Source organism: Oculina patagonica, chromosome 3 (genome assembly GCF_052425735.1).
Source record: "Oculina patagonica isolate OP01 chromosome 3, crgOcupat, whole genome shotgun sequence".
Taxonomy (NCBI): domain Eukaryota; kingdom Metazoa; phylum Cnidaria; class Anthozoa; order Scleractinia; family Oculinidae; genus Oculina; species Oculina patagonica.
This window is the reverse complement of record NC_135760.1, coordinates 21361472-21380672: the sequence shown is the minus strand read 5'-3', so window position 1 is coordinate 21380672 and position 19201 is coordinate 21361472. Positions and strand designations below refer to the sequence as shown.

Sequence of the window (19201 nt, the reverse complement as noted above, 5' to 3'; positions counted from 1 at the left end):
TATAGGAGTTGGGTAGTATGGGTACGTCGCACGACACGTCACATCTTCCAAGGGAATTTGCAGTACAGATTACTTTTTAAGGTGGACTGACACCAGAGGTCATGTGGCAAGGGCAAGTTGCAGCAACAAAACAGAAGTGATAAAATTCGGTTTGACAGAACAGTCTATTACGGAGGCCCCATTATTACGGACAGGATTTTAAGTACTGGGGAGTAAGAATTACTGAAAATAACTTTCGCTACTTTGGACTTTCTCTATTGCAGACACCAAGTTTTGGTCCTGAAGGTTATAGTGAGAGTTGACTATACACATAATGAGCATGCAACAGGGACAAAATTACAAGCTGCATACACAAGTATATGAAGTGTTTGGCTCCAATGTTGTTTACAGGGTATGTAATGCAGCATAGTTTTTTTCAAATGAGGAGTAAAGCACTTTTGTAAATTTGTCCATGGCATGTCCTGTGTGATATGATGTCTGCAAAACTTGTTACGCAATTTAATTAAAACTAAAGATTATTTTAAATAACAGAGCGGACTATGCTTTTAGCCCCTAATGGCCTTGTACATCCAGGGCTGTAACTAGGACTTTTTGTCTGTGGAGGCAAACTCTGCTTAACTCCGCTGCAGGGGCAAACTCCAATATAGCTACAAGAAATAGCCCAACAAAATCAAACACTATTCAAACTCTATGTTGAAAAAAAAAATTTTGTTTTCCTGGCGGGGGCCACTGCCCCCCCCCCCCCGGTTGGGTAAAGCCCTGACATCCTGTCATGACATGTCATTATTGCCTCAAATATGCCAGTTTCCCTTGAAATTGTCTAAGTAAGTATGCTGCCAAAAACACTCAGAAAATTTCAAGGGATTGGTCTTAATAAAAATTGACAATATCTCATCACTGACATCACCACAAGACAATACAACAGTGAAATAAATAATAGTACCTAGCAATAATCGATGGCGATAAGAATCTTACAAGAAACACAAAGAAAATAAGCAAAGTATTTAATCTACTTGTAAGAGCATTTTTGACTTCTAACTTTAATCCAAAAAAGTCAAAAAACTTCTGTTTAAGGTGAACTTCAAATAATCATAAGACCCATCATGTATAATGGTAGAAATCAACATGGTACATGGTCAGTGGATGGGATGTACTAAACCCAACAATGTTCTTAAACAATTGACACAAAGAGGAATAAAGTTGTGGTCTTATTCAAAAAATCATATTATGTTTAAGAGCAGAACAAAGGGTAACAGTGTAAAAAAATAAGCAAATTCACACTTTTTTATGTGTCAGCTGTACCTAAGTCATGACCAAAACAAAGAACTTATCACAAAAATAGACAAATGTGTCAGAATGCAATGACAGTTTTGTGGGAAACACAATTGTCTTACCAAGATACAGATTTTAATAGCAGTAAACATAGAAAATATACCCAACCTAATTAAAATGCTGGAAAAATAACCAAGGCTTGAAAGTCACATGATTAATAAATAACACAGAAACAAAGCCTTACTGACAAAAGAAATAGGTTAACATAACAATAAATGTGCCTCTCACTCACAGTAAGTCAAAGCACTATTCATGGCAGGTGCAAGGGGAAACATTAACAGGAACACAGTCAAATAATTTTGTGGAAACACAAAACAATCTTTTAAAAAATATTTTTAAAATATTATATCAATTTTGCTATATAAAAACGAGCAAGCTTAACTGCTAAACAAGATGAAAGGGTAAAATGTTAGGAGCTGAAATATTCTAGCATAACTGTAATTAAGTATACTGTAGCTACAACAAATGTTACATGTATAGTTATTATTTGAAAAAAAAAAGTGTCTATATGTAAAAAAAGATTTAAGGGTTAAAGATCATATACTATACATCAACTGACCTAAAAAAGGTAAATGTTAAAATACTTGTAACACTCACTGTTGTAGCTACAGCTGTAAGCAGATACTGCCAGCTAGTGACTGAAAGCTTGTGTGCATGTCAAAAAATATCAAAGACCTTATCGGGCTCGAAAACTGAAGGGGTTTGCTGAATCATTGAAATTCTGGCAACCATTGCTTAGCTTCACCTCAAGTACAGGAATAAATTCAGCTTCAAGACTATTACAGAATGCTAATCAACCTGCATCCTGATCCATAAATTAAAAATTCAACCTGAATAATAGCACCACCTCTTAGAGGGAGGGATTCATAAATACAATGGAAAGAAACTGTACTTCAGTTATCTTTACAGTTCACTATTTTGAGTATGTAAAACCACTTGACTGCCATGAAAGATATAAACAATGATAATATTCAGAATATTTAACATAAATGATCTTATAAAGCTTATTCTCTTCAGACATAAGGTTTCTGTTTTTATTTATTGTTAGTATTATTTTTTTATGTTTACATCCCATGAAGTTTGTTTACCAACCTGTATAAATGTCAATCTTCTGTGAGGTAGCATCTCTAGAAAGAAAAATAATCATACAACAAAAATAAACTCTAAATAAACTGATGTCAGAATCAATGACTGGATCTGCTAAATTTGCAAATGATAATGAAGTCAATACTATCAATAACGCAGGTGATGTACTCCCTATATTTATCTTGAGGCTTAGTCAATCATTTGAATGTTATAATCACTTTGGCAGACAAGATAAAGGGACAAAAGTGTGCCAAGATCACTGTCACAATTTAACAATGCTCTCTTCATAACAGAAAATCTAAACAACGAGGCGTGTAATTTCCGTTCGTTTAGGATTCTCAGCTGTGGGTTTTATCATTTAAAGAGGTGAAGGCCGACCTCTCTTTACAACATAAATATACTTGTCAAATATGTCGGCGAGGGAAACGGTAAACCGCTAAAAGCAGGGGGATGTCGTGATATCAGATGTTAGTAAAGCTTACTCGTTGATTTTCGGGTAGTCTTACACTTGAATACACAGCGAAAGGGCTCTCACGATGAACTTGCTTGAATAAGCATTTTAAAAAGCGATCGACAGTTCATACCTTGCGTTGTCCACTAATTCAGCCAATGCTCCGAACAGAAATTCGTGTGTAGTGCTGGTTGATAGAAATGAAGAATAAGTTAAGATTACAGGATTTTACACTCCAAACACTAAAATTACACTCAAGTAGCTGGAGGGCAAGAAATTTGCATTAAGTTATACGCACCATGAGTCGCTGAAAGTCGCTGACTTGAGGGTTTTAGTAATTTGATCGCAGATTTCGTGGTTATAAGAAATTTGTATTCTGCCCCAAACAGCACGGACTGTTTTCAGTTTATTTCTGGCTAACGTGGAACGTATCTGGAACTACACTAAGCGAAGTTTTCGTGTTTATCAGCCACGCTTTAATTAGTTGATTCTCCCTTGGCGCGCATTAAATGGTCAAACATGTGCGTGCATATACGCTCACAAACGATCTAAATACCCTTACACACGGCTTCAAAAACTTGGTCAAGGTGAGTGGTTCGCTAACAATAAAGAGACGGCAAACTTTTGTCGTAGCTACCTGTTTGTGTGCAGATAGTCATAGGTCAGTTGTGCCCTACGAAGCGACGAATAATTTCCACCGCTTGTCATTTCGTCGTCGCGGCAGTTTGGACTTCACCTCGCGTCAGCAATACTTCAGTCTCCTTCGCTTGAAAAGCGCACAATGGGTCCCATCCACAGATTACTCCACCTCTCTAAAATTCAAAACAAACCTGTTGGCTCTGAAATGGGGGCGTCACTAACAACACTAAACAAGCTCGCTGGCTGCAGCCCCAAAACTTCGCACTGACAACAAGGAGGTCGCGCTGCAAAAATGCATGGCGAACAAGATACATACGGGTGTCAAAACCAGTAAAACGTGACTCTCATGCGCGCGAAAGCAGAGAGTTGTCGGCATTTAATTGGTTAATATGCTCAGAATTGACAGCAGTATTGTCTTTTCTCAAATCTCATTGGCTTCTTTTGAAGATGACGCAATCGCGTTTTGATGCCGCACCCGCCATTGTGTCAAATATTTCGTTTTGCGGCCATTTCATGATCGCACAACGGTTCAATTGTGTGCAAGATTGTTCCATTTTTGCCTCATTTCTGCTTGCTAGTAGCGCAAAGAAGTATAGGAATGAAACACTCGTTGGGAGTGAACCGGCTGGAGTCGAAATTTGGGTTTGATAAGCCGGGATAACGAATTTTGTTCGCCCGGATTGAAATCCGAGATGAAAACGGTAAGATTGTATTGTTCATCGATTCTTGTTTGCTTGACATATGCGAGGTCCTTTTCAGATTGTTGTGTCGATATTTCTTTGCGAGACTATACAAAGAATAACATAACCTGTGTAAAACTGTTGTTGGTCGTTTGTGTTTGAGAGAGAGAGAGAGGGAATTGATCGCAAGGTTATGTGGCGAACACGACAAAGCGAAAGTTTCCTTTGTGTGTGTTTGTTTAAGATATTGGTTTCGCATATTAATGAGCATAAAAAGCTAGAGTTGAACACCTGGTTGCTTCAAGGAGTGATAGCTTTCATTACGTCCACTGTCGAATAACGTTTCGACTATCTAGCTTTAGCGTCAACATTTCTAACATGTTATTTACATCCTGTACCTTTCATACGCGTACGTACAGCAAACTATATTTATAAAACTCGTATCTGTCTGAGCAAATGCCACTTTCGCTTTCGAGAGCACAATATACTTTGACCCCCGTTGACTGTAAGTCGGGCTTATTAAGCGTTCCTGCACGTAATGTCTCAAACTGCTAGAATGTTCTTTAAGTTAGAACAGTGTTGCAAGCAGAAAAATCATTGTGTCTTAATAACTATGCGACTACACACCCTCTAATTAAAACAGTTATGAGGTATTTATTATGCGTATTTAATAAACCTTAGCCGCAAGGCAGAAGAATTTATGGCTAGTATTTTTTGACGTTTGCCCTTAATTTTAGCGGCTTTTCCAAAGATTTAAATGCTAGTAATTTTCATAAGCTTGATCGCTTTGATCTGTAAGATTTGAAAGAACGCCACTGTTTGATCAAGACACAGCGCGTTCAAGCGTGCATATCACGTGATTCCTGCTCTAAAACAACTGTTAAAATGAAACTGAAAGGGGTGTTTGGTGTTTTCCCCGTCCCAGATCAATTCACAACCTCCAAGAAAACGAATGGTGTTTCTTGCAAGAAAGTGAAAGCACTGATAAGACTGGAAAATGACGACAGACACTTTCTGTTTCGATGAGGGTGGCACACCGCAGGTTGAAATATTTCCTGTCGGCACTTCAAAGTAGGCGCAAAGTTCGCGTTTGTTAGTTTTAAAATAGAAACATGAATTAATAAATAAAACAGAAACAGGATGCTCCTGTCTCTCCACAGTCTGTTGCCCATGAACTTTGATCAGTTGTTATGGGCTTCTTTAAGAAAAATGAAACTGCTTTTCTTCTTTCTTAACTTTTTTTTTTTTTTAATTGTCTTTTCTCTGGCTTCATGTTACAGACACTGGTGCTGTGTGTTTGCGAGTATAGCTCAAAGACTTTAAGAACAGCAGTTGTAGTTTTTGGTTTCTAATAACAGACTCCTACGGTTGTCAATTCTGTTCAGAGTTGTCTTCTTTTGTAAAACTATATACATAAATTTGTCTTGAATTCATCCCTTAGTAAAATAGCTTTTGTATTGAATCCAGTCTGTATGTTGAATGGTCAAAAGAAAAGGAACACATCCTTTTGCAAAGTCTACCTTAATGAGTGTGAAATTTTGCAAAAGTGGAGTATTCTCCCCGACCTCGTCTAGCCTGATACTTGGCTTACTTCCTTAGTTTGTCTCTCTTTTCTGGTTTCTGGTTTGATGTTTAAAACTTTTTTTAGTACGACTGCAGCGTTGGAACATTTCCCTTAAACTTTTCTTTAATTCGCTTTACTCTCTCTCGTTGCTTTCTGCCCCATTCATTCCTTAATCACCAGAGATAGATGTCGAATTGGATTCAGGACCCCTGGCTCTGTTGGCTCTTACCGTTTCCCTTTACCGATAGCTTGAACAAGTTGTTGTATGCGTATGTTAGAATGTCACGTAAATGTATAGGACCGTTGCATGATTTTCATTAAAAAATATCCTGATCATCTTTTTTTGGGGAAAACTAACAAGAACCCAAATAATTTCCTAGCACCATGCAATGCAGTGACGCGCGAACGTTTAGCAAAATGTGTTTCAACAAGCAGATGTTTGAAGTGGAAATTAGCCTTCTGTTTTGTTTTGTTTTCGTTGTTTTTTTAATAACGCCCCCTCTTTCTAAGACTTCAACATCTGGGTGTGCTATTATTGAAAAAAACATACGATCGCAAAATGATTTTCGCTAACTTGTAGATGTTATCTCTTACTAAACTTGTGTTTCCTAAGCAGATTTTTCTTACCATTTTTGAAGGCATAAGAGGAACTTAAAGTCAGTTTCTATGAAGATTTTCATATGCATTTCATTAAAAGTTAATACTAAACAGGCGGCTTTTTGAGATCACTCCCGGCAAATTTAATGTTGTGTCTGACCAAAGAGGCGGCTATCTTTAAGGGTATTTAATAAGAGCTCAAAACATAGTAGGCGGTTGTTTTAGCCCCAGGGGGGGGTACTCGAAGTATACATGACGGGGGGTCCGACGGAGCTTCAAATTGCAAACCCAAAAAAATACACAAGCCTGAAATTTTAGACCCAAAAAAATACCTTACATCAAAATTCCAACCCAAAAAATACAAGACTTAAATACGTCAATACTGATTTATTCAATTACGCCGAACTTTCTAATGCATGATTATTTAATGGCATCAATAAGCTTATGAAATTGCTCGGAAGTAAGACCCAAAAAAATACGCGTTTTTTTTTAAGACCTAAAGAAAAACGTGACAGATCCCTTGACCCAAAAAAATACCAAGCGTGTAAATTTTCAACCCAAAAAAATACGTCGGACCCCCCCGCCATGTATACTTCGAGTACCCCCCCCCCCCCCCCCCCCTGAGGTTTTAGCTCGTGTATGCGAGCTCTGGCAACAGCTACCTTGCAGTGAAACCCCCATGTAGTACCGTAGATATAGCTGTGCAATTCTTCATTTATGGACGCATGCATTTAAACTGTAATTTACATTCTATTGAGGCGTCTATAGCTAATGACGTCTGTCAGTATTTCGAAATGGAAATTCATTCTAATAGTGAATACTTGTCATGAATAAACTCATATCTCCATCTCCCATGTCAAAAACTAGCCTTTCGCCTTGTTGAAAACAATATTTGTATAACTGTGTATTATATGGCGGTGCACCGTAAAAATCTTTAATTTATAACGACTGACTAACTGACTTATAATTCGGGCCCCAGTGGACGAAAGAATATCAGAGGCATTGTGTAGACGGTGACCGTTGAAGTCAGTAAATTTAAAAAAGTCGTGTATAATTGGATGCAAGGAATAAGAGTACCTTCTTAACGAGCGGCTCCGTTTAAATTTATCCAAGACGTACCTATAGATGGTGTCTCTAGTGCAGAGTGTACTATTCTGATGGTTTGGGGGCTGCCCGTGTGATAAAAAGCTAAAGGTCTAAGTGTTATGGCAAACTTTTGTAAGAACAGAGTAGAAGGAACACCTAACTGTAATAATATTACATAACTTGTTTTGAAAATTGTTCGAAACCATATTTCCTTGGAGTTATCAGGTTGCGCAGTTTTATGGTTTATTGGTATTGCGAGTGAAAAATAGGCATTAACCTTTCTTGTTTAGCATGATACGTAAAATAACGCCCAGTTAGAGCAGGAATGAGTTTTGATTTTTGTCAACGTGTCGCCTTGACATGAAAATAATTCAGTTGAACATCTTCCAACCGAAACTTTTTTAAAATTGTTTTTCCTCATAACGGACCTTTGTTAGACACTTCAAAACTGCAAGCTGTTCTTTTGAATAGGACTCCCCAAGGCTTCCGCCTCAATGTAAATTTAAGATTGTAGATACCCCATAGCTAAATTCAAGGCACAAAGAAGAGAAGTAGTTGAACAAAGAAAACAGAGTTGTGACAAACACTGTGGGTTGCCAATTGTCGAGAGGTGGTAAGAAGGCGCTTGCTATTCATTGAGACAGAAAGGAACAGACATCGGCTAATGAGGCGACATCCAAAGCCTCATTTGCGAATGAATGCCTCAAGACGTCACAAGTCACGTGATAATCAAGGTTCTGGCGGGAAGAGCCATGCGTTCAGGAAGTTACATGAACTTGAGTTTTCCAGGAAAACAAAGAGCGGGAGATTAGGTGATTCAGACAGACGAGCCCATTATCCCTGCTATTGATTTTTGGTTGCGCAACGGAGATTAAACGATGGTCTTTAGATCAACAATGAGGGAAGAATTATGTCCGCGTTTGATACACCTGGCTCTGTTTTTAAAACGACCAAACGATTTTCTTCGTTCGTTTTCTTTATAAATATAAGACGAAAATGAACGCTGGATTTTCTGGTCTGATTAGACGTAGCTGGATTTCCTACAAGCGCTTTACTAAGTTCTTTCTCTTCATGTGTTACTCTTTCTTGGGCTTTTGCTTGCAACAGAAGCGATGGCCGGCACATATTAAATTTAAAAAACAGATGTATCTTCCTTCAAACGTTCGTCACCACTCTGATAAATACGAGTAAAGTGTTTTTACAATAAACAAACTTAAAGCTAATAAATAAATTCTGTCCCAGTACCAACACTTTAATGTAGGGTGTTGACTGTTTGGATAATTCTCGATGGTCGACTTTCGTCAACATTGTAGTTACCGTTTTTAAGCAATTTAAAATCATTAGCGTCAGAAGGCCCCGAGCTAAATTACAGTTGACGAAATGAGTTGGCGATACTCGCTCCCTTGAAGCGACCAGCCTGGCGATATCTAACGCCCAGTTTTAATTTGTTTATGTTAGGAATTACTTTGTATGTAATAATGAACTGACCTTCTATGTCCCTTTCCTTCTTCTGTAGCACAGACGTCTCTGTCTAACTTATGTTAGGCAGCGTTGCCGCAAGACAAGTACCAAGTGACAGCTTATAGCAAAAGATGGATCTTGTGAAATCAGGCGTCAACTGTTTGTATGGGTTATTTGGCGATGTCAATCATCTGAATTAAAGCAATGTCCCGGATGTGACTGGATCCTCGTATATGCTGTTAGTTGTTTATCGAGATGCCAAATAATTCCTCTGCAAAACGGAGGCACTCAGAGAAAGAAGATGGAGAAGACGATGGAAGATGGTCTTCTCTCGTATGCTACCTCATGTGAGATACATGAAGTAGAGGTTTATTAATTTTATGTTTTTGTGGTTTTGTTTTACTGTCTCTCATTTTGTTCAGTAAAAAAAGAATAAAATCCTTTTTCCCTGGTAAGCTAGCCGGCTGTTCTCTATGCTAATTCATTTTGTCAAGAATGAGCTATAACGTTCGATCGGCTTTATATTCCTGCTTTCTCTTTCTCTTTTTTTTGGTACAAGAATTATCGATTCCATCGTGTTCTCATATTACTCCTCATTTTGGTCAATATAGCGGTTTTGCAATTTACAGTTTATAGTTAATAACCCATTTGTTGTAAACCTGGCATCCATAAAGAACAATTTTAACAGAGGAAAGGTAAGATGTATCAACTATTTTTTTATGCGCTGTAAATGTTGGGCGCCTCTACATACAGTTTAAAGTTAAAGATAATTTGTTCAACGATGAATGTAAACTGTATATTGTGGGTAATTAGGTGGGTCGCAATTGAGAGACAGCGCGCATAAATAACTTTATTAACAACCGTTCAAGAAACAGGATTGTCAGTTTTAACTAAGTTATTGCCGTGTAGAAAGTTGCAAACGGAGAAATGAAACCGTAAAGGACTGTCGTTTTGCTAGTTTTACGGGCTTTTGTAAGTTTTCTTTTTGTTAATTTTTTTGAGCGAAAGACGAAGAAAATGAAGGTTCGGCTGCTTTTCTGTCATTAGATCACCTGTTACTGTCATATAACAAAACCAGATGTCGCTCTGTCTTTTCGATTCCCTTATAAGGTTTCTTTGCGTCATCATCCTTAGTTGTCATTTCCTGATTGGTTGAATTGTGCCTCTTAATGGGTTTTTGTGTGCGTCAGTAGACAAATTGGTTCCTTTTGACTGACGTTTCCTGCGATAATTGCTTTTAAACACGCTGTGACGCAGGTCTAGCAACTCAAGACGTTTGCACCTGTTTTGGGAGCTAATGGACTATCCTTTCATGCTGTCATAACAGAGATAATAAACTAGCGTTTATTATTGTTTTTCTTTTTTGCTTATATATATTTTTTAAATCCTACCATATTAAATCTTCATGTTTGTGCGGAAATTATAAAATAATTTTTATGAATTTTACTGACGAGGTAGCGTAAACTTCTTCATAACAAATGCGAAATTGTATTTTTACATTGTGAAATACTTATTAACGGGTAAAATAAACATCTTTTAGTTTATAGATCCGCTCACATAATAGCATAATTCGTAAACACTAAATTCACAATAGAAGCTAGCTTTTCAGGTTTTCTTATGTTTTATACTTTTCTTAAACTTGGGAAATTTAGAACTTTTAAAGGGATCAAAACTAACAACTGAAATTAACCTCATAGTCACAGAGCCAACAACTTCCCGCGCGACAGGAAAAGGCTAATTAACATTTTGTCATTTAAAACTTCTAAACGTTTTCTTAAAAATATAAACAATTTAAACCATCCATGCGTCGCACTAGAGATATCGAGTAATACCTTATTTAAACTATAATTCTCTAAAATCATGTTTAGTAACCACTCTTAAAGTGATACGCTTTAAATTTAATAGTGTGTGAATAAACGTGTCTGTATACATGCAATTTATTTTATACTATAAGGTCACCCAACGGTGTTCTGTCTAGAGCGCAAAGCTCAATACGTGATGTGTGTGTATTAAGGTTAATTTAAACTGACTTATTGTTGTTTAACTTAATCCGAATGGACGCGGTGAATTTCAACAGCTTTTATACTTACGTAAAATTAAAAATTAGTATAATATTTAGCTTGAGTAGGTGGAGAACGAATAGCCCTTATGCATGTTTACGTCAATCTGGCTAGTTTCACCACCAAGCCTCGCTTTCAAAGTGCAAACTTGTAAATATTATCATGAACGAATTCCCAAAGCAGCAAAGATGAAAAGAATACCCACGTGAAAACTGCATGAAGGTGGCGAAAGGATGCGCATGATTTGCGTAAACGAGGGCTGGTGGTGAATTTTGAGCTTATGACGTTAGAGCAGTTTTCAATTGAATGTAGTAGTAAAACCAAAACCAAAGTAATTACTCTGGCCAATCACAAAAGACACAGACCAAAAAGTCCGCCAATCAAAACTCGAATCAAATACACGTAGCCGACATGGAGCGCGGGAAAACGTGCGTGAGCGAGTCACGATTGGTTTTGGTTTTACTTCTGATTGGCCAAGAAAGTGGTGCGAGAGTTTTAAACCAATCACTAAGCGTAGTAATGCAAAACCAAAGCAAACACAAATTACTTTCGACACTAAAGTGAAAACCGCTCTATCATGCATAAGGCCTATTAATACCGGGAAAAGGCAATGGTTTCTCAGAATATTAGGGGCAGACGGAGCCAGAAACTTGGTTCGTTAAAGGGACACTGTCGGGGGGATTTTTCTGCTTTTCGGTAAAAAGTACTAAAATTGGCGAAGTAGTCTTGCTTCTGCACAAAATGCGCCTAGAACATCAAGATGAAGATAAAAAGTAAATTGTTGTCGAAGGAAGAAGAGAGCCGTTAGTATTTATAACTAAAATGGGCCACTCTTTGTAGGTTTCCATCCCGGGGGGTACTCCCATAAATTTCGGATAAGGGGTGTGCCGCGAAGGTTCTTAAACCCTGACCCTATTTAAGGATAAAGAAAGCGAAAATTGATACCCTTTTTAAGGCCCAAAACCGAAAAATGACACCCTATTCAAGGGGGGTAGAAGCGTTTCGTGACGACCCAAATAACGGCTAACCGCGCACGGCAAGACACAAATCTTTATAAAATCGCTTTTCTAATACCTGAACAGAAAATTCAGTTTTAAGATACCTTTTTTTTCGTTTAGCTGGGCGTTTATTTTGGCTAATAGAATTTAGGTACCCTATCTAAGAATCACACCGGGAACACATTGCCAAAAGGAGCAAAAATGATACCCTATTGAAGGACCGAGAACATCAAAAACCATACGCTATCGGGCGGCACATACCTATATAGGCCACATATGGGAGTACCCCCCCCCCCCCCGGGGGTTTCCATACGTCTTTGGGCTCCTGAATTTTTTAAGTGAAGCTCGTGATAGTGTCCCTTTTAGCCAGCCAAATCGTTGTTAGTTATAGGTGTCTAACAGAGAAATGGACGTTTCCTAGGGCTTTCCACAAGTTGCTCGAGATTTCCCAAAAAGTTGTTTGTAATTTCTCAAAAAGTTGCTCAAAAGTTGCTCCAAAAATCCAAAAAAGTTGCTCGTGATAATAAAAGTTGCTCGAAAGTTGCTCCAAAAAAATCCAAAAACGCTGCTTCTAATCACGAGAATTTCTCTAAATATATGCTAATTTACCTTTGAGAGTAAGATTTCTAAGCAGTTTTAGGCAATTTCAGAGCAAAAGAAGTATCTATATAACATATTAAGGGGAAAACTTGTTAAATAACAAGGATTTCTTTAACTACGAAAAATCGTGAAGATATCAATGTCGTCATGTTTGCAGACGAATTTTGTAATGTTTTAATGCAAAATGAGCCGAAAGTTGAAATGTCATCAGATGTTCCTCGAAAGTCTTCGGCAAACTTCGTAAATCTTCGGAAACGTTCGTATTGCCTTTGAATAACACTCGGATAATCTTCGGAGATCTTCGGTCTGGAATTGCTCAAAATGCAACAAGTTGCTCGAGAGGAAAAAAGTTGCTCGAAGGGGAAAAAGCTGCTCGAATCATGAAAAGTTGCCAAAAAGTTGCCGAGCAACTTGTGGAAAGCCCTAACGATTCCACGAATACCATTTACTATTTTTATGTTAGTTTTAAAAATGTGGTGCATGGTGCATCAACAGCCAAATATCTCCATGTAATTTGACGATTTGTCCTATTCTCATCATCTGTCTGCTTGCCGATGTATGGATTTTGGAAGTGAGAAATGAGATTTTGATCTGCCGCTGTGGAGGGTTAGCGGATAGGAGCCGTTAAGGTTTGCTTTGTTTGATTGAGCGTAACACTAGCTAGTCATTTATCCTATGAGATAGAAATTTTTAAATTAATTAAAATTAAAAATACAAGCAATATACGTGTAACGGGGTTTGAGTGAACAAATGTTTTAGAGGAGGAACTTCCAGGGGCGGATCCAGAAAATTCAGAAGAGGGGGCCGAAAGAAATGTGGCGCGAGCGCAAAGCCCCTCCCCCTCTTTTCCAACGAAAAATTCAAGTTCGTCGAAAAGTTGCTTACAGCATTCTTGAAGCATTTGTGATCAAAAGTTAAAACTTCGGGAAAAAAGTAGGGCCGCGGCCCTTCGGCCCCCCTCTAATTCCACCCCTGACTTGAACGCCGGCGAATGATGACTTTACGCATTTACGACTGCAATGAAACGTAGATTACAAATAAATTTATATTCTACTTAAGAATTTCACGAATTTGAAGATCTAGTCTGGTTTTCATTTATGACATAGGCATAAGCAAAATTATACTATCTAAGGGCCTGTTTACAAGCAGGTAGGGTAACTCTAGGTGCTAGGGTTACCCTAGCAAGAGGGTTAGAAGATAGCCCGGGTTTACAAGCAAAATTCGCAGGTAGGGTAACCCTACTTACCCGGGTCAACTTACACCGGTTACGCTTCAGTTAACCTTGTAAAATTTTGTCGTTAGAAACTGTTATTCGAAAATAATTCCGTTCCAGTGCAAAAATACGACAAATTGTGAATGAACACGATGTTTCTTGGTCACAATTCGCTGTTTTTGTCGGTATTTTTAAACATATTTAGCTTTTTGGAGCCAAAATAAAGTTGTCCCGGGTGGGCGAGTTATCCCTAGCAGAGCGTTTACAAGGCGCTAGGGTTACCCTAGCAGCTAGGGTTACCCTAGGTGCTAGGGTAACCCTAGCGCCTTGTAAACACGTCGATGAAAAAAAAGAAGAAATGTGGGAGCGCTAGGGTAGCCCTAGGTGCTAGGGTAACCCTATGTGCTAGGGTTACCCGCCTGCTTGTAAACAGGCCCTTATTTTGACATTTTTTAACGAACAGTGGTATTTTTTGTGCTTAGGGACGGACCATTATTTTTTTGGAGGGGTGGGGGGGATGAAAAATATTGAAAAAAATTGTTTGCAGGGCCTGGAAAGACAAAATAAATTGTTTGCAAACACGATATGTATAACAAAAAAAGTAAGAATTTCGAAAAAAAATATTTGCAGAGGTGCATAAACTAAAAAAAAAAAGTTTGCAGAGGAAAATTTTTCACCCCCCCCCCCCCCCCCTCCAAGAAATTAATGGTCCGTCCCTTACGCTTATGCTGCGGTAGTACCTAGTAAGAGTAGGTACATTTCCACAGACCTCAGTAGTGGCCTTGGGTTGGTGTCCTATTGTGTCACTTATGTGTTTCACGGTCCACAACTACGGTTTTGTAGCATGAAGCTTCGAGAGTCTACCACTGAACTATGAATCAAATGGAAGCTGGTCTTCACATCTGGTGGGGTCGCTACATATCTGAAGGATCTCTTAATATCATATCGATGAAGCGCGGGGGCTTTATTAGAAATTTGCAAAAATTCATGTTGAAACATTAAATTTTTAAAATTTAAATTTTATTTTCGTGCGAGCAAGCACATTTCGCGATTATACCTTGATCATGAAACAAAATGGAGAACAGATACTGAAAACAAATTCCCAAGAGATTCAACTTTATACTCTTGTTTTCTTGTGAGTTGTCCTTCTGATTGCACTTTCTCTCCACGGACTGAAGAGACTACCCGGAATTCTGCAACAGCGTAACGCAAGTTTTTAAGCGATACTGCGCATCTAAGGGACGGATGTGGACTTTCAGCTGGGGGGCTGTTAACAGACTGATAAACGGATGGACAGACTTGATCGGGGGAAAAAACTTGGTAGGGCACAGGCTCGCTGCACGGCACTCGTTAATGCAAAGGGGAATTTAACTCCATGGTTGAGCGGGCAGTGCCCTGCTTCACTACAACTTTAAAGTGTTGTAGTTCATCAGCCTTGGCGTCTTAACAAATTTGTGTAACTGCTCCTTTGAGTCCCTTGTGACCATTTGGGTGCCAAACACCTCCTTGTGACCCTTTGGGTCATAAACCCACCATATTGCAACTGTACATATTAGGTAAGTATACGAACAGTACACAATGTAGTTATTTGTTGTTCTGGTCCATGTAATTACACATGTATGTTAATAATGATTGATGTGACATCTAACAGGGATGTTGCTAAGAAAACACTAAGCCAGCGGTTAGAGACATCCCTGCATCTACATGTACATGTAGTCGTGATATGTAAGTTATAAATATGTTACCTCATAATATTTACATGTGCATGTGTATTAGTTATTGTTAAACTAGTAATACGTGACTCGCAGGGCCTCGCGAAGCTCTGGGTTCGGGTGCTATAAATAAGGAGCGATGACCGGTTTTAACCGGTGATTTGTTATTGTTGCCTAGTAACGGACATGGACGCGACACCCTCGTTCCCAGGGTCTACTCCGCTTTGAAAATGGCGGCTCTTTCTGGTTCGTAAAGAGGTATAAAGCGTTGGGAAGCGCAGGCGATTTTCAAAATCATCGACAAATTATTGGATATTCGCATTTTGGACATTTATTTCAGGGCATTAAAAAAGAAGAAGAACGAACGGCATGAGGATTCGAACCCTCCGCCCGCGCGCCCCTGATGGCCATGAAAGGTTTATAGCCTGAATAGGCGTTGAGGGAGTATTATGTGGAAATCAGTGTTATTTTAATCCGAAAAGAAAAACGATAAAAATGAAAGGCTCAGGATTCAAACCACAAAAAAAAAAAAAGAAAAAAAAAAAACCTTAGCCGGATTCGAACCCCCGCCATCAGTCCCGAAGATCTGATTTGAAGTTCGACGCTCACACCATTAGGCCACCAGCACGCGGCCGTGTGACGTCATTTCCGCCAGACACCAAGCTCACAAATATGACCGTAAACTCCACACGAGATTTCATCCCGCCTGAGCCCTTCGAGGGACAAAATTATACACCTCGCTTCGCGAGGAAAAATTATTAATATTTTTAATTATTGTTTTTTTATGTTTACAGAACAGAAATGTAAAACAACAAGAAAATGCACAAGATACAGTCTTCAGAGAATCCACTGACTGCCGTGTTATGCCCAACACTTTCAATCTACATTTTGTCAAGAGACACTGTGTGTGATAGTGCCCATTGCATTGGAACTGGCTAGAACTTATTGGTCTCTATACAATAGTAAAAAGGCCCAATCTTCACTATGAGTGACTGCTGTATTCAAACAACACACAGCAAAAACCATGTAGCAGTAACATTCAAGTCGAAAAGAAACTGTGTTAAACATCTCCGGATTCACCAATGAAAAGACCCTTCAATCAGAGGTCTCCACTGGTTCACCATTGTATCAACTTTACTTCCTAGACTCCACTTGTACTGTATGACATTGTGTGTATCACCTTCAAATGATAACATATCTTATTGGACATATCTTGCATCACGGATGGTACAGTCAGTGTAGACAACTATCAACCTTACTTGCTGGACTTCACTTGTAGTGTGGTATTACCTCTAAAATGTAATATGTAACAATATTTTGGACTTATTGGGGAAATGGTCTTATCCTGCATCACAGATTGTATAGTCAGTGAAGACAACTATCAGCTAACAAGAGTTACTCAAGATACATTATTTCAAGACAGTATTTTTCTGCCAAACTTGTAACAGCTTCCTGGCTTTCTAGTACAGTTGCATACTATGTTGCATTCCACGTTATAAAGTGACAATAAAAGACATTAAGTTAGCATGGTATAAGTTTAAATGTCAATTTTGTGATCAAAGCAGCTCAATATTTGCCTTTTATTTATTAACATTGGTTAGAAACTAACCTTACCTTGGGATGCACAACTTAATAAAGAATACCACCCGAAAGCAAATTCTTACAAAATTTTATTTACTTGACAAACCCCTTTCCTCCTTTTATAGCAAATGAGTCAGTCTCTAAACTATCCCCTTATCAATTCCGGTGTTAAATTACTTGGACATCTTTTGGGCTCACATTTTCACTCACAACAATAGACCTTTTTAGCTTTGTGTGTAAATTTCCCATTACAAATAACACGATGCTCCCTAGGGAATTTAATTTCCTTTTATCTATCTGAATATCGTGAATTTGTTTAAATTTGAAAGAAGTAGTTCTCAAGGGACACATCACATAGTCTGAAATGGGACAACAAACTAACAAAGCCCAAAAGGTCTATTCCCAGTCTGTCTGGGCTCAAACATACTCACTTACTATACTGAAACGTCATCGCCTTAGCATGCATTGCATGCCGTTTATTAATTTTGTAAGCTTTCTACTGTTGAAATAAGTTCGCTCTTGTAATTGCAATCGTTTCCTTCTTTATTAATTGTATTCAATAGGAAGCTTTTGGTTCACATTGTAAACACCTAATTTGTAGTAACGATATATAAGGGGCTACGATTACGAAGTTAGCAAGAATAAACTACTGTTGGACCCAAGTTCTGTCTCAGCCTTACGGCTGTAGAAAGATCCTTGAAGTAGATCGCTGTGTACCTAGGAGTTTGTGACGAGGCTCCAATTCCACGTGCACGTGGTTCGGCTCTACCGAGCTAAATCTCCCCCGTATTCAGTGAAGTTTCAGTGCATTTCCCGCTACAGTTCAGAAGTCGTTTAAACACACACAGCCCTGCCTGTATCGTGCGAGTGTACTCTGAACATGTGCTGTACTGCGAAAATGGCGCAAAAAGTACAAAAAGTACAGGAAAAGGTCGGCATATCACAAACAAGCTAACGTCTTAATTACAGTCAAAACGCTTCCAGCCGCGTTCTGTTAAAAAATAATTATTCCTATTATTTATCCTCCATGGTTGCGATTTTTTACTTTCTTTTCTTTTGGCCGCAATCGTCATCATCATTATCCATTATAACAAAACAATTTGAAATGTAAAGCTTACTTATTTACTTACTGCCCTTTACGCCATCGGCGCTAAGGGCAGCCAAAATTTAAAGCTATTCCCACAAAAATAGAATGGGGAAGTTGAAAAGGTTTTTGACTTGTGGAACAAGTACTCCACATAGACAGACTTAGTTCTGCAAGTTGAAATATTCGCAACAAATCTTAGAATTAAATCATAGATCTAGCCTTGCAAAAAAACCATCATAAGAACCAAAAAGTGGACTTTCTTAAAAAAGCACCTACCAACTAACCCGCAGCCTTAATAACCACAAGGTAACCATGCAAAAAGACCAATCCTTTTGAAACCAAATGCCCTGAATTTATCTGCTCACTCCGACTCCAACGCCTGGTGGCTTAGTGGAGGCAGCGTGACCGAGTGGTTAGGGCGCCGGACTTGAAATCCGGAGGTCCCGTGTTCAAGTCTCACTCTAATCGCTATGCCAGGTGGAATGTTTCTCGGCAGACCTTAGTTTAATTCCCCGATCATGCTGGTCTGCCTCCCGCCAGTTGCGATCTTTAAGCTCGTTATTTTACTTGAAATATTTGTTTCGTTTAAGTTTGAGTGGCAAGCCTGAGAACTAGCTTGGTGTAGCTTAGTGCATTGACCACATAAAACAATGTTTACATGTACATTTTCACCCCGTCAAAGTGTTTTGAAAGTAAGCTTCAAGTACATTTGACTAAGAAAAAAGGATTTAAAACGGCCTATGTCTGTTGCCAACCACTAGCGCATACAGAAAAGAAGACCAGAAGACAGGGAAGGAGACATGAGTGCCCAGGGAAGGTACTCGGGATTCTAAGTGACGGGGATCATTCAAGGACTATTTGGGGGTTTGAAATTTTCGATACCGAGATTTTTTGGGTAGGAAAATTTGGCAAGTGTTTTCGGGGTGGCTTGAATTCCTAGAGTTTTTTGGGGTGTTAAAAACAATCTAAAGATTCGTGGTACTGCATTGTCTGCGTGGTTCTGCGAATAAAGTACGAAGAAACGTTCATATTCTAATGTTTTTCTTGGCGTTAT

At 38.6% G+C, this 19201-nt stretch overlaps 1 protein-coding gene and 2 long non-coding RNA genes across 3 annotated transcripts in view; 1 reads left to right on the top strand and 2 right to left on the bottom strand.

The window, feature by feature from the left end:
- The window catches only part of LOC144645503 (ATPase MORC2A-like), a 49268-nt gene that overhangs the window by 17113 nt on the left and 12954 nt on the right, over nt 1-19201 (bottom strand). The window lies entirely within an intron of this gene.
- LOC144645511 (uncharacterized) lies at nt 2425-3863 on the bottom strand. The gene is made up of 3 exons (XR_013569293.1): nt 3507-3863; nt 3003-3056; nt 2425-2459 (listed from the first exon to the last, which is right to left on the bottom strand). It is a non-coding gene; the product is annotated as an uncharacterized LOC144645511 (long non-coding RNA).
- On the top strand, nt 3977-14455 carry LOC144645509 (uncharacterized). The gene is made up of 3 exons (XR_013569291.1): nt 3977-4209; nt 8952-14072; nt 14146-14455. It is a non-coding gene; the product is annotated as an uncharacterized LOC144645509 (long non-coding RNA).